At 39.6% G+C, this 24,398-nt stretch overlaps 1 protein-coding gene across 5 annotated transcripts in view; it reads right to left on the minus strand.

The window, feature by feature from the left end:
* The window catches only part of Wdr20 (WD repeat domain 20), a 74,945-nt gene that overhangs the window by 32,150 nt on the left and 18,397 nt on the right, over window positions 1–24,398 (minus strand). The window lies entirely within an intron of this gene.

A 24,398-nucleotide genomic window follows, 5' to 3' on the forward strand; every position in this document is an offset into this window, starting at 1 on the left:
TACAAAAAAAATAGATGGATTTACTCTACCACTTCCTCATCCCATTCTGAGAAATTATCTCAGAAAGTCAGAAAGAACAAGTCTTTTTGCCATGAAGGAGTAAAATCTCCTTCCATTGGCGAGTCCAACAGCTGTCAAATGTCCAGTACCACCAGAAGCTTTACCTTATCTACACTTGTAATCATTCCTCCCACTTAATCCTTTTTTTCACATTTTTTTATTAGTTGCTCATGGCAATACAATGATCTTGACATACCATACATTGGAATCAAATGGGGTATAATTTCTCATTTTTCCAAGTGTACAGGTTGCAGAATCACATTGGTTATACAGCCAAATATATACATACAGCAATACTAGTGTCTATTTTATTCTGCTGCCCTTCCTATTCCTCCCATTCTGAAGTCCCTCCCCCTCAGCTTTCCTCTGCTCCTCACTTGGGGCGGCACTACACGCTCTGCCCAGGCCTGTCCTTCCTTAGTTCAAGCCCAGTCTACCTTGAGATCCCTGGATCTGTACCAGTTTCCTTCCATCCATTTCTGCCCTAATTCAACCCACACAACCTGCCAGAATCATCTTCAGGAGGCCCTAGGTCATTCTCCCATGCGAAACCTCCAGGGCTCTATTTTATTTTAATTTTTTTTTTTTTTAAAGATAGAGTGAGAGAGAGGAGAGAGAGGAGAGAGAGAGAGAGAGAGAGAGAGAGAGAGAGAGAGAGAGAGAGAGAGAGAGAGAATTTTTTTTAATATTTATTTTTTAGTTCTCGGCGGACACAACATCTTTGTTGGTATGTGGTGCTGAGGATCGAACCCGGGCCGCACGCATGCCAGGCGAGCGCGCTACCACTTGAGCCACATCCCCAGCCCCTTTTTTTTAATTTTTTAATGTTTATTTTTTAGTTTTCGGCGGACACAACATCTTTGTTTGTATGTGGTGCTGAGGACTGAACCCGGGCCGCACGCATGCCAGGTGAGTGCACTACCACTTGAGCCACATCCCCACCCCACCTCCAGGGCTCTATAAGGCAGAACAGCTTCGCCTGCACAGACTCCCAATGTGGCCCCTGCCCCCAAACATTGTCCCAAAGGCACTTGGCTATTGCCTGCCTTTACTTATATTTCTTATTTTCACCCAGAAAAACCTTTCTTACCCTCAGTATCCTTAAAGTTTCTGTTCACTGATATAAACGTCACTTCTTCCTGACCTGACTCACATAGATGTGACATTCTTTTACCCACCCTTAAATGGAATGCCCACCACTATGGACCACAGTTTAACTATATTCCATATATTGTGAAAGTCTAGGTCTTTTAAATAAAACAAGAAAGCAGGCAGGAGGCTGCTGAGTCACTGACAGCCAGAACCAATTACTCAAAAATAGCAGGAGCAAGAGTGGCATCAAAGGTCACCATTATGCTGTTTTGAAAATGAGTATACAACTAATAGAATACTTTCTATTATCACTCCCTCCTCATCACATTTCAACCAAAAGAGGGGCCAAAACTGATCAAGGGATTACTTCTCAGGACCACAAAAGATCACCTACTTGGACAAAGGTGAACTGCTTGGGGCCCAAAATAAACACCCCAAATAACCACATTAGAAAGACAGTTGCAGTTTTTATTGGGAGGACTTTTGATGTAGTCAGGCTTGGGGCTTCCAGTGTCTTTATCCACAGCCCACAGCCTGGGGCTGGTTGCCTGCTGACGGTTGAAGGCATCTGCTGAAACTTGGGGAACACTTAAGCCATGGGTAAGGTGCATGGAACTCTTAGAGCCAAGACAAATTCACTTCTTCAGCATAACTCAATGCACTACTTTGCCCAAATTTAGTTCAACATAGTGAGAAATAATAGATACAATGACAAAAAAATATCACATAGTGAGTGACTTCAAACACCTTTTCTGTCTACTCTCATGTTCGGCCGAACAGTTTAACACTCAAGTAACAATGAGTTGTACAGCACTGTAGAGACGTCAATGCTATGGCCCAACCCACCTGCTTTTTTTTTTTTAATACTTTTATTTATTTTTAATGTGGTGCTGAGGATTGAACCCAGTGCCTCCCACATGGCAGGCAATGCTCTACTACAACCTCAGCCTCCCCCTCCCGCCCCCACCTACTCTTAAATGAGTTTGGTTCATCTTGTCAAAACACCCGAATAATTCATCTTTCTTAGAGTCCCTTCAGTTCAACAGTCACGTCCAAAATAATTGCACAATTAGCTTTAACAATGTATACACCTAACACTTATTTACATACATACATATATATATGTGTGTGTAGGTATATGTGTGTATATGTACATACATATCTACATATGTATGTACACATTCCTATCAGGGATGTAAAAGTCAGCCTGCCTTAAGATCACCTATCCCAACAGGAAAACAATGTCATAGTGGTAGAGTTTCAGCATTTCAAACAGGACAAAATTTGTCTGTGTTGTTCGCTACTCTGTCTTCTAACAGTGAGCCTGGCACACTATTAGTGAGCCTGGCACACTGTCATAGAAAGGAAGCCATTCCAAAAATGGAAGGAAAAAAATGTGAAAGGAGCCAAGAAAGACCTAGAAAAAGACATGCACAGAATTAAGTGTATAATCTTTTTTTGAGGGGGGGGGGTGTACAGGGGATTGAACTCAGGGGCACTCGACCACTGAGCCACATCCCAGCCCTATTTTGTATTTTATTCAGAGACAGGGTCTCACTGAGTTGCTTAGCACCTCGCTTTTGCTGAGGCTGGCTTTGTACTCGCACTCTTCCTGCCTCAGTCTCCCAAGCCACTGGGATTACAGGCATTATATAATCCTTTTGCTAACCAAAATGGTGACAACTAACTGCCTTCTTGAGTGGACAAGAAAACCACCTCCACAAGCAAATATTGGTAAGTCACTTTACAGTTTATACATATAAAGCAGCTCCACACATGAGTTCTTTTACCCTTCGTTATAGGCCTGTTAGGTAAGTACTACTGCTCCATGAAACAAAAGGAAACAGAATCAGCTATCAAGACAAGTGGGAGAGGCAATGTCTCAATTCCAGCCCATGATCTCCTATTATAACATGGCATTATGTTTTTGTGAGAAAGCTCACAAAACAACATCAGAAGGAGCACCACATTCTAAAAATTAGCATTGGGTGACTCCACGTTCCTATGCTTGCTGAAGCAGGAGTCAAACATTCCAACCTTGCTCAATTTGGCCCAGACTCTAGACCTACCTTCTCAATGCATGGACTTCACAAGGCTGTCTGATTAAAACCAAGTGACAGACAAAGTTTCTAGCATAAAGCTTGGCACTTAAAAGCACTTAAGAATACATAAGGACTTAACTTTTATCTTCTTACAGGGCTTGAAGATTCTCATCATTCAGCAATACCTTTCTTTCTACACTAAAATTTCCAAAGAAAAACAGTGGCAGAAGCCCCAGTTTCAGCATGTTTTCCTTCCAATATAATTTTTCAAAACAAGACAGGAGCTTCCCTTTCTTGGTTGCCATCTCTCCTTCATTCTCACACACACTAGTTCACAGCCCACACTTGCCTGGCATTCCAGATTCATCCTCTTTACTAAAAACAAACCTTGGCAAGCCCCCTGTTAGCTTGCTTCTAATGGGCTCCGACCCTGGAATAAGCACCTACCATCCACTTCCAAAGGCCTCTTGTGTGCACAGCAGCAGAGAAGCTGGAGGGTAAGGCAGGGAACCAGGCAAGGGGGAAGAAAGAGAGGACAATCGGACAGACAGCAGTCAATCAGAACCACTGGCAGACAATGAGATGTCAGATACAAGGAGTATCCCCATCAGTCATCCCTGAATGGAAAGAGGTGCACAGTCATATAATGTGCAAAACGTGCCAGGTCCAACTTTGATGGCAAACACCTCAGGAACTGCCTGCTCCTCACCAAAGGCAGGATTCTCCCTCCCAGAGTGTTCTCTTCTCGAGATGTCCTTTGGACCGGTGGACTCTAGTGGGAGGAAGCTAAGGGCTGAGACAACAGCATCTTCTCCCTGGCCCACTATAGGGCAAGGATCTGCTGAAATAACAAGCTTCTGTTGTCATCACCGTGTCATTTATTCCCCAAGGCAGCCTGTCACTTTAAAACTGTTAGCTATGTAAAATCTCTTCTTCCTGAGCCCAGCATTTGCATTCCTGTAATCCCAGCAGCTTGAGGTGCTGAGACAGGCTGATCCTAAGTTCAAAACCAGCCTCAGCAATGGTGAGGTGCTAAGTAACTCAGTAAGACCCTGTCCCTAAATAAAATACAAAAATAGATATAGGGATGTGGCTCAGTGGTCAAGAACCCCTGAATTCAATCCCCAGTACAATAAAAAAAAAAAAAAGACTCCTCTTCCCTCAGAGTAGTTTAAAAAAAATTTATTTTTTTTAATTTATTTTTTTAAAGGAGAGAGAGAGAGAGAGAGAGAGAGAGAGAGAGAGAATTTTTTAATATTTTTTTTTTTTTTTTAGTTTTCGGCGGACACAACATCTTTGTTTGTATGTGGTGCTGAGGATGGAACCCGGGCCGCACGCATGCCAGGCGAGCGCGCTACCGCTTGAGCCACATCCCCAGCCCCCCCCCCCAAAAAAAATAAATTTAATAAGCTGCTAAACTGCAACATCTTTATCATCCCCTCATTTCTTATGTGGCACTCAAAGTTCAGGTTAAATTTCCTATTACAAGGTGAGTCACTACAAGGGCTGTCCTGGCGCTTCATTTAGGCTAATGAAATACTGGTTTCTTCATTAAAGAAAAACTATGAATAAACATTAGATAAATTTGATTTGCACACATCCCAACCCAGATCTCATCACATTTAAATGTGTCACATTCAAATAACCTGTTTTCATTAAACCATTCAATTAAACATGCATAGATATCAATATATTCCAAAGGGAATACCAATATCTCATATACATTACAGATAAGATGCTTTTTTATTTTTGCAAAGAATATTCATCTTAAACACTTTTTTTTTTTTTAAGAGAGAGTGAGGGGGGGGACAGAGAGAGAGAGAGAATTTTAACATTTATTTTTTCTTAGTTCTTGGCGGACACAACATCTTCGTTTGTATGTGGTGCTGAGGATCGAACCCGGGCTGCACGCACGCTAGGCGAGCGCGATACCGCTTGAGCCACATCCCCAGCCCCCCCATCTTAAACTCTTAAGAAAATAATTTTCTTTTAAAAGTTCCCTCTGAGGTCTTGGGCTGTAGCTCAGTGGCAGAGCGCTTGCCTAGCATGCATGAGGCACTGGGTTCGATCCTCAGCACCACTTTAAAATAAACAAATAATTAAAATAAAGGCATTCTGTCCATCTACAAATAATTTTTTTTTTAATTTTAAAAAGTTCTCTCTGAGCCAGGTGCAATGGGGTGTGCCTGTAATCCCAGTGGCTCAGGAGGCTGAGGCAGGAGGATTACAAGTTCAAAGCCAGCTTCAGCAAAAGCGAGGAGCTAAGCAACTCAGTGAGACTCTGTCTCTAAAATACAAAATAGGGCTGGGGATGTGGCTCAGTGGTTGAGTGCCCCTGAGTTCAATCCCCGTTATCCACCTGCGCCCCCCCCCACAAAAAAAAAGTTCCCTCTGAAAGGGGCAGGGAGAGGAAATTCTATGCCCTTCTAAAACTGCTGGGACAATACTGGTGAACTAAAGACCATTATGAAGCAAGGAAGAATTCCTTCCTGCAGCTTAACTCTCTACTGTTGTTTTACTGACCTTTAGACCATCCTTGGACTTCTATATTTGGGAGAGCACATAAATGATTTCTGAATTTTCAAATTCAAGTTGCTGAGAAACATAAGTAGCAATCTGTAAAGAAGCTCCCCTTCTTAGTGGGAAAGGCCCTAAATCCCCAACTGTGCAGAAACCCTACAAACTTCTATCACTTCTTCATTCTACAAAGACAGGGCGGGGGAGGGGCAGATATGGTGATCTGCCTCCTAAAAGTACAGTGCTTAGAACTGAACTGTACTGTAAGGCTGGAATTGTGGCTCAAAGGCAGAGTGATTGCCAAACATGTACCAGGACCTGGGTTCAATCCCTACTAACACACACACACACACACACACACAAAAAAAACTGTACTTTTAACCACAATGAGCCATTAGGGGGCTCTTAATCATCCACTTCAGCTGAAACAATGAACTATAGAATACGTAACATAAAATTTTAAAAAATAGGGGCTGGGGTTGTGGCTCAGTGGTAGAGCGCTCACCTAGCACGTGCAAGGCCCTGGGTTCGATCCTCAGCACCACATAAAAATAAATAAAGTCTTGTGTCCAACTACAACTAAAAAATAATCTTTAAAAAATGACATTGATTTGTACTAGCAATTTGATTACATCAACTGACAGCATTTTGTGCTTGCTATATACTGCTGTGTTGTCAAAGAGAAAGCAAGCAAGCTAGAAGAAGTGACACTACATTAAGCTACCTTACACATTAACAAAGATCAGCCACTAAACAAGTGGCCAAAAGATTGGATTGGGCCTCTGTGATTCAAATAGTCTCTGATCCAGCCAGGCCTCAGCAGAAGACTACAGCTCAAACCCATGAGGGTAACATAGAGCTGCTCTGTCTAAATACCACTGTAAGCATTAGTTCACTACTGAAACTACTCATTTGACACTTGTGCTGTTGGTCATTTGTCATATATAGCTTATCTCTCCAACTACTCTCAACTGGGGGGGAAAGATCTTTCTTATAGGTCACCTCAGTAACAGCCACATAGACATTTCTAACTTTTTCCCCTACTAGATTAAAAGAACCTTTTTATGTTATCAGACTCTGGTATACCCCGAGTAACCCAAGAGCAGACAGTTTCCAAATGCAGTCCAGGAGGACTGGCACAGCTGTTATGAAGAGCAAGATGATAACATAGGGTAGTATCATTTCCTTTTCACATAAATTCAGCTCCTAGTTGGTCTGGGGCTATAGTTCAGTGGTAGAGTGCTTGCCTAGCATATGTGAGGCATTGGGTTCAATCCTCAACACCACATAAAAATAAATAAAATAAAGGTATTGGGTCCATGTACAACTAAAAAAAAATTGAACTCTTAGGAATTTATCCTTAGAAAAGACTTTTCAAGTGTAGGAACTATTTGTAATAGTCAAAACAAGCAGACTTGTGGCCTATGAACAGGTCGCTAGTCATGGAATATAGCAGTTTGATTACATGGACAAATCTCAAAAAAAAATCTTGAGTGAAAGAAGTCAGATATAAAAAGTATATACCAAATACTTCTATTTACAAAAAGTTTGAAAATAAGGATCTGTGATGTTGGAAGTGAGGTTAGTGGTTACCTGTAAAGGGGGGTAAGTGGGAAAGGCCACAGGAGAGGCTTCTAGGTGTTTCTTAATCTACAGTTGACTCTACTTTGTGAAAATGAATTAGACTTTATACTTATGCACATTCCAGTTTGTACACTATCCTTAAACTTAAGCAAACACATGGATAAAGATAAGTCAACTCAGCTTTGTTTATAACATTATTAATATCCTATGCGTTCCAAAAGACAATGAGTAATTATATTAAGAAGCCATTCTAGGGCTGGGGATGTGGCTCAAGCGGTAGCGCGCTCGCCTGGCATGCGTGCGGCCCGGGTTTGATCCTCAGCACCACATACCAACAAAGATGTTGTGTCTGCCGAGAAAAAAAAAAAAAAAAAAAAAAAGAAGCCATTCTAAATTATTTAGTAGCAAAGAAGGATGTTAAACACTATATTACCAAGTGAAAATGCAAAAATAAAAAATAGGATTCTAAGGACCAAAAAATTACAAATAAATCATAAAACTATACTCACACTTTTTAAAAAATGTTTTTGTAGTTGTAGACGGACAGAATGCCTTTATTTTATTTGTTTATTTTTATGTGGTGCTGAGGATCGAACCCAGTGCCTCACACATGCCAGGCAAGAGCTCTGCCACTGAGCTACAGCCCCAGCCCTATACTCACATTTTAATAGTAATAAGTGTATTGTTGTTTTGAAAACATCTTGTCAAATAGAGCAAAAAAGTTAATTATATGAATGTCAACGGGAACTAAGATTTTCTACACAAAATAGGTACAAATGCAAAATCCATTACTTTTACATTTTGAAATGAAGGAAAAATATGAACTCATGATGTATCTTTTTCTTATTTAAAAACAAAAGCAGGGCTGGGGATGTAGCTCAAGCGGTAGCGTGCTTGCCTGGCATGCGTGCGGCCTGGGGTTCCATCCTCAGCACCACATACAAATAAAGATGCTATGTCCGCCGAAAATATTAAAATAAATATTAAATAATAACAATATTAAATAAATATTAAAAATTCTCTCACTCTCAAAAAAAAATAAAAACAAAAGCGGGGGGCTCTCAGTGGTAGAGTGCTTACCCAGCATGTGTGAGCCACTGGGTTTGATTCTCACTACTGCATATAAATAAATAAAATAAAGGGCTATTGACAACTAAAAATATTTTTTTTAAAGGGGGGCGGGGGCTAGGGATATGGCTTAGTGGTAGAGCATTTGCCTAGTATGCTCAAGGCCCTGGGTTCAAAGCATAGCAAAAAGAAAAAAAGTCTGTCTTGTTTTAAGGCATTTTCTAGTTCTGTCAAATGAAAAGGTATAGAATAATAACCAATAGCAAGAGAAACTCCTAGTGCCCAGACTGTTGCAAATGCTACTGACCACTTAAAAGCTGATCAAGATTCCTGAGATATTGGTATGTGGCAGGAAATGGAAAAACAAATCTGGAACATCTTCCGCTGCCTCTGAGCAAGAAAGTTATCAACAATTACTGAAAATAAGCAAAAAGACTTAAGAGGCAAAATAAAGGGACTACCACTGGCCAAGATGAACCATCTTAAACATCAAAACAATATTACGGAATTCTTATAGATAAAACCAGTTTATGCTAACATCTGGAGACGGGGAGGAGAGAAGCTCTCCATTATAGTGGACTAGCACCAGTAAACAGCAGGAAAAAAAAATAATGGAGTTTAAAAAATCATTTTACAAATAGTATGAATAACACATTAAAAATCAATTTAGTCAAAAATCATCAATGGATGCTAAAACTAGAGGGTGAAGATTTGATGGGAAACAGGATATATATGTAGTTTCAAAATACTTCCCCAGATAAACTGTGTAGCAATTACAAAGAAAAAACTGAAACTTAAGGATAGATTAATTTGGAGTTTAAAAAATGATTAATTTGGCAAATTCATCCTTAAACTTAACCGTAATCAATGTCATCATTTACCAATGCTCACTTGGATAAACCAGCCTCATGTGCCTCCTGATATGCTGTCCTAAAAAAGACACTACTCAATTCTGTGGTATTCTACCCAAAATGTAGGCCATAAGCCAGGCATGATGATGGTAAAAAGATTCTTCTAAATCAATGTTATGGTTTAGATCATAAATGTCCTCCAAAGATCCCTATATTAGAGGCTAGTTGCCAGCCTGTACACTACTATGAAACAGTGGAATCATCAAGAGGTGAGGCCTGCAGATGTTAGGTCCCTGGAAGCGTGCCTATGAAGGGGCTACTGGTACTCTCACCCCTCTGACTTTGCTTCCCAGTCACCATGAGATGAACAGGTTTCCTCTGACATTTAATTCTGCCACAGTGTACTACCTCATGCCAGGGCCAAAAGCAACAGGGTCATGCAACCATGGACTGAAACCTCTGAAACCACGAGCCAAAGTACATCTTTCCTCATTATAAGTTGATTTTCTCAGGTATTTTGTCCTAATGACAGAAAACTGAAGAACACAATCAAGAAACCAACTATAAAGAATATTTATGGGGCTAGGGATGTGGCTCAAGCGGTAGCGCGCTCACCTGGCATGCATGCGGCCCAGGATCGATCCTCAGCACCACATACAAAGATGTTGTGTCTGCCGAAAACTAAAAAATATTTTTTAAAAATTCTCTCTCTCTCTCTCTCTTTAAAAAATAAAAAAAAAAAAACAAAAGAATATTATGGAGGGGCTCAGTGGCATATACTATAATCACAGAAACTCAGGAGGATAAGACAGAAGGATTTCAAGTTCCAGGCCAGCCTGAGCAATTTGGTGAGGCCCTGTCTCAAAGTAAAAAATAAAAAGTGACGAGGAATGTAGCCCAGTGGTAAAACATTTATTCCTAGGTTCAATCCCCAGTACCACATACATACACCCAAAAAATATTTATGAATCTGATAGCTGGACACAGTGTCACACACCTGTAATTCCAGCAACTTGGTGAGCTAAGGCAGGAAGACCACAAGTTCAAATACAGCCTCAACAATTTAGTGAGACTGCGGCAAAATAAAAAAATAAAAAGGACCAGGGATATATCAGTGATCAAGCACCCCTGGGTTCAACCTCCGATACAAAAATAATAATAATAATCTGTTGAGGAATAAATTATGTTCAAATATAAAATTTTTTGCATGTGAAAAAGTGGTTTTATCACCAAAAATAGTCCGTGCACCATTAGAAAAAAAAACAAAAAAAAAAAATTATGATGTTTTGGATTTGCTTTAAAATAATCCAGTGGGGATAAAATAATGGGTGAACTGTGATTGGGCCATGTCAGTAGATATTGAAGCTAGGAGATAGGTATGTGGAAATTCATTATATCATTCTTTCTATTTTTGTGTAAGTTGGGACATTTTCATAATTTAAGAAAGTATAATTCTGTTTGGGCCAAATAATTATTTACATGTATAAGTTGCAAGGAAAAAAGTTTGAAAAGATATCCACTGAAACATTAATGATAGTTATTATTCAAAGAAGGGTGGCAGCTAAGTAGTACAGAATTTGCATTAAAACAGAGGTAATGTTTAAGGGATAATTCTGCCTATCAATTTTTAACTTTTGTCAGTTATTACACATAATTTTTTATGTAGAAAAAGAAAAAAAGCAAAAAGAAATTACTACTGAATCAGTTTCAAATTTTTTCTGGCATCAGGTGCTACAAAACAATGATTCAGACAATGTCAATGACCAGGTGCACACATCCCCAAGAGTGAGCCCATGAGATTACAGTGCCTAGTGATCTCACAGCAGCCTCAGTCTGTGTAACTACACTCTACCATGTTCACATAATAACAAAATTGCCTAATTGCACATTTCTCAGAATGTATTCCTATCATTAAGCAACAAAGATAGTATAAAAGCATGACGAGTCCTAGTACAGGGTCACAGAAAAATGGTTTGAAAAACAGTGAAATTCATTGTAAAAACAAACACATTGTGGGGCTGAGGCTGTGGCTCAGTGGTAGAGCGCTTGCCTAGCACATTCGAGGCCCTGGGTTTGATCCTCAGCACCACATAAAAATAAATAAAAATATTTTAAAAAAAAGAAGCACATTGTTATATCAAACAAATGCAAGAATTGGGATGATATATCACCAACAGTTGATGATCTATTTCCAACAGGCCAAATCACAAGCTTTATACTAATCAGGACTGATGGAGTCAATTATTTATGTCTTTGTGGCATGAGTGATGTCACTAGATGAGAAAAGCCATTGGCTCCTCCTTCTTTAGGAGCCAACCATTCAGGCAACAGATAAGGAAGCCAAGGCTGGTTCTATTGTTCTACTCTTCAAATAGCTCTACAGTGTTAGAATGGTTCATTGTGTGTTCCTCCTTGGCTACAGTACAGATAAAGACAACTTTTCTCAGAGTCTTTGTTGGAAAATCCAATCTTCTCTAAATTTATTTTCCTCTAATGTAGATGATAAATATGAGTCCACATTTTTCTCATTAGAATTGAAACAAGGGGGCTAAGGACATAGCTCAGATGGTAGAGTGCTTGCCTCGCATGCACAAACCCCTGGGTTCAATCGGAAGGAAGGAAGGAAGGAAGGAAGGAAGGAAGGAAGGAAGGAAGGAAGGAAGGAAGGAAGGAAGGAAAGGAAAGGAAAGGAAAGGAAAGGGAAGGGAAAGGGAAGGGAAAGGGAAAGGGAAAGGGAAGGGGAAGGGGAAAGGGGAAAGGGGAAAGGGGAAAGGGGAAAGGGGAAAGGGGAAAGGGGAAAGGGGAAAGGGGGAAAGGGGAAAGGGGAAAGGGGAAGGGGGAAGGGGGAAGGGGAAGGGAAGGGAAGGGAGGACGGACGGACTGAAATAAGAATTTTTTTGGAGGGTGGGGGCAGAGGAGTGTACCTGGGGAGAGAACTCAGAGCCTCACACTTGCTAGGCAGAAGCTCTATCACTGAGCTTCACATAAGTCGCATCATTAAATTTATGCTCCACTAGAGGTTCTAGAAAAACTGATTCCTAAATTACCCTCAATCCAGAAAAAATGCTAAAAAGGTTACACAGCGACTTTTTACAAATCATAACTGATTTTTAATTAATCAATTCATAATTGATTTTTAAGTATTTAGCATTTAAAAGTGAAATAGAGGGGCTGTGGTTGTGGCTCAGTGTTAGTGCTCACCTCGCATGCTTGAGGCACTGAGTTCGATCCTCAGCACCACATAAATGTAAAATAAAGATATTGTGTCCACTTAAAAAAACTAAAAAATAAATATAAAAAAGTGAAATAGAAATATTAGGTTGCATAGGAAAGATGATATATTCATGGTCTCTATGAGGGACAGTAACTTATTTGAAATATAGGTTAACAGGCCAACCCACTTAGAATTGAAGCAGCAGCTCTGCACTGGCTAAAATCAACCATAATCCAAAAGCTCAACAACAAGTGCACATTTATAAACTATTCATAAAGAAACAGATTAAAGAAGTAACTCATTTTCCAGGGTGAAAAACTATGTGATATAACTATATATTCAAAAGTTGTGAATGTAGGTAATATTAGTCTGGTGTAGAGGATCAGAGGAGGGCAAATAAATAGAGCTAGAATGGCACTTTTAAATTTTAAAAAATCACATTTGCTCTCAAGATGCTGTAACTTAGACCAAAGAAGTAAAATGCCTAAAAATCATACAATCAATTCATACTGCAGTTAACCATGCAACTCTGGTCTTACTACTGTTAAGTGCACTGCACCAAATAACCTCTAAAAGGCACTGGAGTAAGTAACCCAGCCCAAAACTTTCATTTCTGTCTTTCCTTTCACTGTAATCTTGTTTCTATATCAGACTGTAACAGCTAGTTGTCAGAACTTGTAAACTATATTATTTATAAAACAGAGTAAAAGAAATACAGAAGACTTTGCAAAACTCATTAGGTTAAGAATAAACCAAATGACATTCACTTAGTTAGAGCAAAGCTCATGGGTATGTGCCAACTACAGCCAGCCTTCATTGGAAGACAGCACCAGAAATGAGTTGCTTGCCTCTTGAGAATTCAAAGTTCTCTAGCTGGCTATGTCCTGATCAACTGAGGCCAAAGCCCACTCTCACAGCTCCTTCCAAAGCTCCTGACTTACCTTCCAGAAAATCATACCTTTACAGCACAACCAAATGCTCACAAATAAAATTCTGGCCAGCAGGAACAAACGCAAATTCAAGAAGTATGGCAGAAACCATCATCAGCTTTCCCCCTCTTTGATACTGGGGATTGAACTTAAAGGCACTTTATTGTCACTGAGATACATCCCCAGCCCTTTTTATTTTTTTATTTTGAGACAGAGTGTTACTAAGTTGTTGCAGGTCTCACTAAATTGCTGAGGCTGGCCTCTAATTTGCCATCCTCCTGTTTCAGCCTTCTGAATCACTGGGATTACATGCAAGCATCACCGTATCTGGCTACCAGCAACAATTTTAAACTAGGTTGTATAGCTATGGAAACAAAGGCCAGCAACTCAGGTTGGTAGTACATCTGGTTATGACAAAGACTTAAGGCTCCAAATATTAGCAGATTCCATAAGCAGCAGCCATGACTTTAAGCCAAAAGGCAGGCTTTACCATGGTCTGGAAAGATTTCCTGACCTCTCCCCTTGCAGAATATTTGTCTCTCAGTAAGAAGAGGCACACGATAACGTGTGTAACCAAACCTTGCTGCCCACAGCAAGTCTGAGAACTTGTGCTTTTCTCAGAAAATTCTGGGACCCCAAGCCATGCGTATGCATCATGGACAGCCAAATACACTGACACAATGGAGAACATGAAAGAAAGACAGTATGACAAAAGCAAAACAGCCAGACTCTGGCCCAGTGCAAGATAAGGCTAAGGAAAAACAATGTGAGGCCATTATTCAAGCCTAGGAACTGTCCCACTCCCATGTCACCTGTCTTTACTACCACATACACTGTTCTGCCCAAGTTATTGGCAAATGACCTAATTAACACTTTAAAAGGACATGAATTATTTCTCTGTGTGAAATCATGAGCCAATCTCATTCTTCCCCTGAGAAAACAAAAATAAGGGGCTGGGGATGTGGCTCAAGCTGTAGCGCGCTTGTCTGGCATGCGTGCGGCCCGGGTTCGATCCTCAGCACCACATACCAACAAAGATGTTGTGTCCGCCGAGAACTAAAAAATAAATATTAAAAATTCTCTCTCTCTCTCCCTCTAAAAAAACTCTCTCTTTAAAAAAAAATAATAATAATAAATAGTATACTATTTTCTTCTCTAGAAGCCAACCATTCAGACCACAGATAAGGAAGCCAAAGCTGGTTCCACTGTTTTGTTCACTGGGACTCGGTTCAGTCTACTACTTCTATTCCAGGTGTCAGATTTCTTAAACTTTGACTTTTAAATACATTTACTTTGTGCCAGGCATGATTTTAATCACTTTACAAATTTTAACTCCTTTAAGTCTTCAAAGATGTGTCTAGGCACAGCAGCACATGACTTTAATCCTAGCAAATTAGAAGAATGAGGCAGAAGGAAGGCAATTCAACTTTAGCAACCTAGTGAGACTTCTGTCTCAAAATTTAAAAATAAACAAAGTCAGGGATGTAGTTCAGTCATAAAGCACCCCTAGGTTCAATCCCCAGAACCAAAACAAACCAAAAAGTCCTGCAAGAGTGCGTATGGTGGGAAATACTTTATCCCCCTTTACCCTATTTTATGGAAACAATGGTATGGATAGGCAAATATCTTGTCCAAGCTAACAGGGCAGAACTTGAATCGGTATAGAGCACAAAAAAAAAAAAAAAAAGTCTTTCAAGAAATGAAAAGTGTTTGTTGTTGTTCATTTGTTTTGATTTGTTTGTAGTACTGGGGATTGAATCCAGGGCCTCTCAACATACAAGGCAAGTGATCTACACTAAACCACATCTCCAGACTTTATTTTCTTATTTTATTTTGAGATAGTCTTTCTAATAAGTTGCCTAAGCAGTCCTTAAATTTGTGATCCTCCTTCCTAAGCCTACCAAATAATTGCACTTACAGGTGTGTACCACTGCACCCTGCTACAAGACATTTTTTTTTAAGAGAGAGAGAGAGAGAGAATTTTAATATTTTATTTTTTAGTTTTTGGTGGACACAACATTTTTGTTTGTATGTGGTGCTGAGGATCGAACCCAGGCCGCACACATGCCAGGCGAGCACTGCCGCTTGAGCCACATCCCCAGCCCCAAGACATTTTAAAATTTCTTCTGTTTAGGTGTCTGATAAAAACTGTGTAAGCAAAATTATTTTTTCTAATCAATTAAGAGTTTACTAAACTCAATATTAACAATTTTTAAAAGTTAGAAAAATAAGTTCAGAGGTCAGGGCTGCATAGTACACCAATTTACTCGTCAATGAAACCACAAATTAATTTCTGACACAAAAATACTGAGTAGCAGTGAGATGATGACGTGTGTGCACCTGTTGTATGTTTTCATCCATAGTTCCTGTCTCCTAACTCCTACTTCTGGGAGTTCACAGAAACTCTTAAATTCTCCAACTCACCTTGTAGCTATTGACAGTATGACCCTATTTCAGAGAAAGGAATGCTGAAGAATCTGATCTGACAGGCCCTGCTGGGTTTCCTCACTTAGTCTATTAGCAATCATGCCTATGCAAGGAAGTCTCCATAAAAATCCCAAAAGGACAAGGCTCAGAAAGCCTCTCAATTGAAAACTCGTGGAGACTGGCAGGAAGGAGAACAAGAACTAACCCATGTGCTGGAGAGTGGTACATCCAAGCCCCTGGAGTAGAAGCTCCATTTGGGACCCTTCCAGACCTTGCCCTATGTTATCTCTTCTTCTGGCTGCTTATTTGTATCCTTTAAAATATCCTTTATATATCAGTAAATGTTAAGAAAAGTTAGGGACTGGGGTTGCGGCTCAGTGGTAGAGCACTCGCCTACCACGTGCGAGGCCCTAGGTTCAATCCTCAGCACCACATAAAAATTAAAAAAAGAAAATAAATAAATCTATGGGGCTGGGGATGTGGCCGGGGCTGGGGATGTGGCTCAAGCGGTAGCGCGCTCGCCTGCCATGCGTGCGACCCGGGTTCGATCCTCAGCACCACATACCAACAAAGATGTTGTGTCCGCCGAGAACTAAAAAAAAAATAAATATTAATTCTCTCTCTCTCCTCTCTCACTCTCTCTTAAAAAAAAAAAAAAAAAAAAAAAAGTGATTCCCTGAGTTCTGTGAGCTAACAAATTAACTGAGCCCTGACTGAGGAAGGGGTCACAAAAACCCCAATTTGTAGCCAATCTGTCAGAGTTCTGGGGGCTGTGATTTTCAACTGGGTCTGAAGTAGGGACAACCTTTGCCGGGACTAAGCCTCAACCTGAGGGATATGCAGCTATCTCTGGAAAACGTGTCAGAACTGGACTGGATTAAAGGACACCCAGCTGGTGTCCCTTGCTGCATACTTAACTGCTTGTGTCCTGGTGAGGAGAACCCACCACATCTTTTGCAGTCACAGAAGTCTTTTGTGTTGTTGTTGTGCAATAGTAAAGGAAATATAATTTGTTAGTGAAATACAGCAGCACCATTATGTGATGATAACTACGTACATAAAAACAAAGGTTGGACTATGATCTCAAAGGCCTCTCTACCAATTCTCTCAAACACTACAAACAAATGAATATTAAGAAAAGGAAATAGTCTGTTTAAAAAAAAAAAAAACAGCTGAAAGGCTGCTGCTGCTTAGCCAATGGGTGTTACAACCACTTACTATACAAACTTACAACACCACATATTCATGTCTTCTTTGGGAGCAAAAGAGTTTCTGTGCAAAGCAGTGTGGTGTGCTAGGAAGTACACAGGCTTTGAAGTCTCACAAGCCTGCTGAAATCTCACACTGTCACCAGCTGTGTAACCTTGGCAAGACACTGCATTCCTCAGACAATCTTCACTTTCCTCTCTATATAAAGTAGAAAACACACAGGGGTGGCGGCGTATGCCTATAATCCCAGCAGCTCAGAAGGTGGAGGCAGGAGGATCACAAGTTTGAGGCCAGCCTCAGCAATTTAGTGAGGCTCTAAGCAATTTATCGAGACCCTGTTTCAAAATGAAAAGGGCTAGGGATGTGGCAAAGCGCCCCTGGGTTCAATCCCCAGTACAAATAAATAAATAAATACTGCTTTCTGTCAAGTGTTTGTCAGGTCCTATGGGACAATGATGTGAAGCACCTAGTTCATGTTTAGCACAGAATAGGTATGTAATAAATGGGAACTGTAATGAGAAACAAATAGCAGTGGCTGTTAACATAATCTACAAATTAAACAAGTAGTAAGCTTTTACTGAGTTTGTTGTAAGGTTTCTCTGAATTAGATCCTGTAAGGCAGCAGTTCTCAGATGCCCTTCAGAATCACCTGGCCTGATAGTTAAAATACAGATTGCTGAGCTCTGTTCATAGTCTCTGATTAAGAATGGGGCCCCAAGTCTACATTTACACAAGTTCCAAGAAGATGCTGGTGCTGCTGGTTGGGGGTCACACATAAGAGAACCATTACTAAAAGGAAGAAAGAAATAGAGTGTAAACAGTCCACTTCTAACAAGGAACTGATTCAAGATCTGGAAGACACAGACACAAGACAATGTAACCCTGCATATACAGCTCTCAAACCCTACTCCTCTCAAAATGGTACACTTTCTTATCATAAAACATAGGATGCCAGGGTACAGAGAAACCGAACCCTGAGGGGGCTGTGACATGTATTGATGTTACTCAAAGTTCCTACAGCCTGGCAATTTTTATACATGTAAGAAGTAAAATATTTGTGCAACATCTGGACATGTTGATTACACACCTGTAATCTCAGTGACTTGGGAGGTTGAGACAGGAAAATGATGAGTTCAAAACTAGCCTCAGCAACTTAGGAAGGCCCTAAACAACTTAGCCAAGACCCTGTCTCAAAATAAAAACATAAAAATAAAAAGGACTGGGGATATAGCTCAGTGGTCAAGCACCCCTGAGTTCAACCCCCAGAACAACAACAATAAAAAATAGTGTAGGCAAGCAGAAATGTGAACGAAAACCAAAACAGACAAAGCAAGTGTGTAGAGACAAACAGTGGTGTCAATTCAGCCAGTTCACTATCTGTGTGGAAGAATCCCAATGATGATGGCGCCATTGGTAGACTGACAGTACAAATTTTGGGCAAGTTAGCCACATGGTAAAAACAGCAACTGCAAACAAAGATAAAATGTGGCATGGAAATAGGAAGAAAAAGACGAACAAGTGAAGGGTCATCACTGATTTTGATACAGGTGACAAAATACCTTATCACACAGTCAAGAACTGCCACTTTCCAGTGTAAAGAGGAGCCCAGTGCAGACTGCTGACAGTGCCTGACCAATGCCGAGTTCATGAAAACCAAGCTTTGTTTCAACTTCAATGTTTTACTAGGTTAGTATTAGCAGGCATTAGCTAAAGAAGCAAAGAGACCTCAAATAGGATTCATCAAATGAGAAAAGAAAATCCCTTTATTTCTTGAGTTTTATGTAATTCATTACACACATTCCTTAAATGCAGTACATAATGTTAATTAGCTATCACTGCACTTATTATTACTCATCTTGTCAATCTTCATTTACAAATAAATTCTACAAAAATTATTTTAAATAAATGTTTCCTAATAGGCTGTATTTCAATCATTATTTTTAAGTCAACGTTCTTAAGAAAGACAACTTCATTTTACATAGGACAGGGCCCAATGGTCTATATCATTCAGTATGCAGGGAATCACCAAGGCTAAATAAAATAACACATAGAAGGAAGAGGAGGGCTGGGACTTGGTGACACAGCACTTGCCTCAGCACTGCATAAAAATAAATAAATAAAATAAAGGTATTGAGTTCATCTAAAACAAAAAAAAAGTTTAAAAATTTAAAAAAAGGAGGAAGAGGAAGAAGATAAAGACAAAGAAGAAAATGATAAATAAGATGATCCTAGCACAGGTTTCTCCCTTGTCTATAAAGCATTTAACCCATCTACCTACAATTACTCCTTTTGAAGCAAAAGGTTGAAATGTAAGCCTGTGTAAGATTTGATTAAAAAAAAAAAAAGACAAGTCAGTGTAGTGCTACACACTTGTCACACTTGTCAGCTGCTAGGGGAGGCTGAAGCAGGAGAATCGCAAGTTCAAAACCAGCCTCAGCAACTTAGCAAGACTCTATCTCAAAATAAAAGATAAAAAAGGCTAGGGATGGGCTGGGGATGTGGCTCAAGCGGTAGCGCGCTCACCTGGCATGCATGCGGCCCGGGTTCGATTCTCAGCACCACATACCAACAAAGATGTTGTGTCTGGCGAGAACTAAAAAATAAATATTAAAAAATTCTCTCTCTCTCTCTCTCTCTCTCTCTCTCTCTCTCTCTCTCTCTCCTCTCACTCTCTCTTTAAAGAAGAAGAAAAAAAAAAAAAAAGGCTAGGGATGTTAACTCAGGTGTAAGTGCCCTTGGGTTTAATCCCCAGCACCAAAAAGAGGTGGGAGGAGAGGAAGAAAACTGAAAAATTAGTTTTTATACAAGACACAAAAGACTAAGAAATCCTAAATCTTTGTTTAAAAATGGGCTTTAGTGGCAGGCTGGGGTTGTAGCTCAGAGGTAGAACACTTGCCTAGCATGCATGAGGCACTGGGTTCGATTCTCAGCACCACATATAAATAAATAAAATAAAGGTCCATCAACAACTAAAAATAAATATTTGTTTTAAAAATGGGCTTTAAAAAAAAATGGGCTTGAAACCTCACTTCATCTTTTTTTAGTACTAAGGATTGAACCCAAGTGTGCTCAACCACTGAGCTACATCACCAGGCCTTTTTATTTTTTATTTGGAGACAGGATCTTGCTAAATTGCTGAGGCAAGTTTTCCCTCAGTCTACTGAGTTGCTGGGATTAAAGGTGTGTGCCACCAACCTGGCTCACCTCACATCTTAGAATAAATCTCAGCAACCACCAAGAGATAGCAAATGTAAAAACTGAAACCTCAAACGTACAAGAAGAAACCATAGGATTTTTTTAAATAATTATTTTTTAGTTTTAGGTGGACACAATATCTTTATTTTACATTTATGCGGTGCTGAGGATCGAATCCAGTGCCTCATGCATGCCAGGCAAGCACTCTACCACTGAGCCACAACCCCAGCCCACTGTAAGGATGTTTTAAAAATGAAGTTAGGAGGCTTTAGTATAACCTTTTATAGTCATAAAAGAAAAGACTAATAAGTTTTCTATTTAAAAAAATAATGTTTCCAGTGGTAGCACATCAGAAACTCTGGAGGCTGAGGCAGGAGGATCACAAGTTCAAGGCTAGCCTTGGCAACTCAGCAAGGCCCTAAGAAACTTAAACTCTGTCTCAAAATAAAAAATAAGAAAAAGGCTGAGGATATAGCTTAGTTTAAAAAAAAAAAAAAGCACCCTGGGTACCAATCTCTAGTACCAAAAAATAAATTAAAATGCCATGTCTTTTGGCCCAGGGCCCAACAATTCCACTCAGAGCACTTCGTCCTTCAGATATACAACATGGCAAAATGATATATGTATAATGTTATTTATGGCAGCCCAGTCTATAATAGCTAAAGACTGGAAACAACTTTAATGTTCATCAAAAGGGGAATTATGGCTGGTCACAGTCGTATGGAAACCAAGCTATATTCCAAAAGCTGAAGCAAGAGGATCCCAAGTTCAAGGCCAGACTCAGCAACTTAGCAAATAAAAAGGCTCAGGAGGCTAAAACAGGAGGATTGCCAGTTCAAAGCCAGCCTCAGCAACTGCAAGGTGTTAAGCAACTCAGTGAGACCTTGTCTTTAGAGACAAAATAAGCCAGGGGATGTGGCTCAATGGTCGAATCCCCGTGAGTTCAATCCCCAGTATCCCCTCCCCCCAAAAAAGAACTAAAAATTAAAAGGATTGGGGATGTAACTCAGTGGCAGAGCACCCCTGGGTTCCATTCCCAGCACCATGCCAAAAAAAAAAAAAGAGGAGGAGATTATGATGAATTCATACAATGGAATATGGAACAATCATTAAATGAAGAAGCCTCTTATGGACTAAGAAAGAAAAGTATATTTTACAAAACAAAATGGTACAATACAGTGCAGATGCAGGGTGTATGGAGAGAATGGAGGAACTTTAATTGGGCAAAGGGGAGGGAGGGTGGGGAAGGGAGAGGGCATGGGGGCAGGAAAGATGGTGGAATGAGATGAACATCATTACCCTAGGTACATGTATGACTGCACATATGGTGTGACTCTACGTGGATGTACAAGAGAAAAACAGAAAGTTGTGCTCCATTTGTGCATGATAAATCGAAATGCATTCTGCTGTCATGTATAACTAATTAGAATTTTTTTAAAGAAAGAAAGAGAGAATTTTTTTTAATATTTATTTTTTAGTATTTGGCGGACACAACATCTTTGTCTGTATGTGGTGCTGAGGATCGAACCCAGGCCGCACGCATGCCAGGCGAGCATGCTAGAGCTTGAGCCACATCCCCAGCCCCCTAATTAAAATTACAAAAAAAAAAAAAAAAATGTAGATGCTAAAATCTGGATTTTGTTAAAAACAGAATACACCTGTGATTTTATGTTGTACATGGGCTGTCTCTGAAGATATACGCAATAATTTAACATTGGTTGTTTCTGAGGAGAGGAACAGGGTGGCTGGGGGCCAGGACAGGAGAGACTTTTCATTGTATGCCTTTGAATTTTGAACCACGTGAATGTAGTACCTATTTAAAAAATAAGACAAGTCCACTGGAAGTCATACCCATGTCCTAAATGAAGACTCTCTCTCCACACCACTTAAGTTCTTTCACTGTTCACTTAGCCAGTGTTACTGAATTCCACTATATGTGCCAGGCACTATTTTAGAAGCTAAATCCCTCCTCTTGTAGAGTTTAGGAGAGACATAACCAGTAAATCAGTAATCAAATGAATTTCAGAGTAGTAAGGACTATGAAGAAAAACCAAAAGAGAGTGAAAGGGAGAAGTAGAAGAATGATGGCAGTATCTTTCTGGAAAGGGGTAACAGAATTGCATTTGGGCAGAAAAAAAAAAAAAGGTGAAGTGAGGAAGTCAGTCCCAAGACCACCTGGAGGAAAGCAGTCTAGTTGCAAAGAGACTAGAGCATGCACAATGGCTCTGAGGAGGGTAGGTGCAGCTGCTCTTCAAGGAACAGAATGGAGGGAGAAAGGGGAGGAGTGGATTCCCATTCCAGGCAAAGGAAAGGGCTGATAACAATATATGGCAAGAAACTGAAGGCTTGTCAGAAAAAGAAAGCCAGTGAATTAGAAAGAGACAGTGAAGGGCAGAGAGAGGCTAATAATTTAGGCCAGGGCTAGCTCATGCAGGCCCTAATAGGCCATGTTAATAATTTTGTTTTTCATGCTAGAATCAACAGGAACCACTGAAAGATTTCAAGCTTGGGAAAGACAATTAGATTCATATTCTTTTTTTTTTTTTTTTTTTTTTAAAGAGAGAGAGAGAGAGAGAGAGAGAATTTTAATATTTATTTATTTTTTAGTTCTCGGTGGACACAACATCTTTGTTGGTATGTGGTGCTGAGGATCGAACCCGGGCCGCACGCATGCCAGGCGAGCGCGCTAACACTTGAGCCACATCCCCAGCCCCTAGATTCATATTCTTTAAGATCGCTCATTCTGACTGCTGTATAGAGATAAGAGGGGTAAAGAGTGGAGCAGGAGACCAGAGGCTGCAGCTGCCCAGGTAAAAGTGGGGGCAACAGAAACAGAAGTAGATGCCACACACATGAAATACTATATAGATAAGTTGAAAGCTAAGGAATATAAAAGCATTTCATGCAAACGGTAGCCAAAATAAACTGACAATTCAATTCTCAAAATAGAATTTAGAGTAAAAATAAGGAGATAACAAAAAATATATACCAACAAAAAATAATCTACCAAGATTAACAATTCTAAATTTAATATAAAGCAAACCTGACAAAGAGAAATTGATAAGTTCAGAATCAAGTGAGTTATTCTAAAACATCAGAAACTAATAAGGCTGTCATAAAAATCAGTGACACAGGACAGTGTGAATACCATTACATATAAAGCTGATATTTCACCTTGACCCTAAAAGAGGACCTACATTCTTTTAAAAACCCAAGAAGCCATGCACAGTGGTGCATGCCTGTAATCCCAGCTATCAAGAAGTTATGACAGCAGGATTGCAAGTTCAAGGCCAGCCTCAACAACTTAACTTAGCAAGACCCATCTCATAATTTAAAAAAAAAAAATGTTTAATGGATGGGATGTAGTTCAGTGAAAAAGTGCTCTAGGTTCTTTCCCCAGTACTGTAAAAAACACACACACACATACAAAACCAAGGAATATTTTTATTAGGTCACAAAGAAAGTCTCATCACATTTCAAATAACTGATACCATAAAAATATGTTCTATGACAGTACAACTACAAATAAAGCAAATCAATATTTAAAAAAGCAAACACGGGCTGGGCACAGTGGCACACACCTATAATCCCAGCAGCTTAGGAGGGTGAGACAGGAGGATCACGGGTTCAAAGCCAGCCTCAGAAACAGCAAGGCACTAAAAGCAACTCAGTAAGATCCTGTCTCTAAATACAAAATATGACTGGGGATGTGGCTCAGTGGATGAGTGTCCCTGAGTTCAATTCCCAATACCCCCCAAAAATAAATAAATAAATAATAAATAAATAAAATAGCTAAATACCATAAACAGAAATTTTTAAATTTCTGCTTAGAAACTCACAAGATAAAGAGGGGACAAAAATGGAAATAATGAAATATTTAGATCTCTATTACAGTGTTTATCACCACATATTTAACACATATTTAACATAAAGAAGGCAATACTTAAAAGGAATTCTAGAACCTTGAGCACATCACTTAAAAAATGATAAAGTTTATGGTTATGTTTCCAATTCAGTAAGGAAGAAAAAGAACAGAGTAAACCTAAAGAAAACAGAGAATAAAATAACATTAACAAAGTAGAAAAAAAATAACAGTTGTTTCTCTGAAAAAAAAATAATAGTTGTTTCTCTGAAAAAAAAAAATTTAAGTCACAAATCTTGTCTGTTCAGCAAAAATTTAAAATCTGAATGAGGGGTGAAGCTCAAGTTG

This window comes from Urocitellus parryii, chromosome 6 (genome assembly GCF_045843805.1).
Source record: "Urocitellus parryii isolate mUroPar1 chromosome 6, mUroPar1.hap1, whole genome shotgun sequence".
NCBI classification, from domain to species: Eukaryota; Metazoa; Chordata; class Mammalia; order Rodentia; family Sciuridae; genus Urocitellus; species Urocitellus parryii.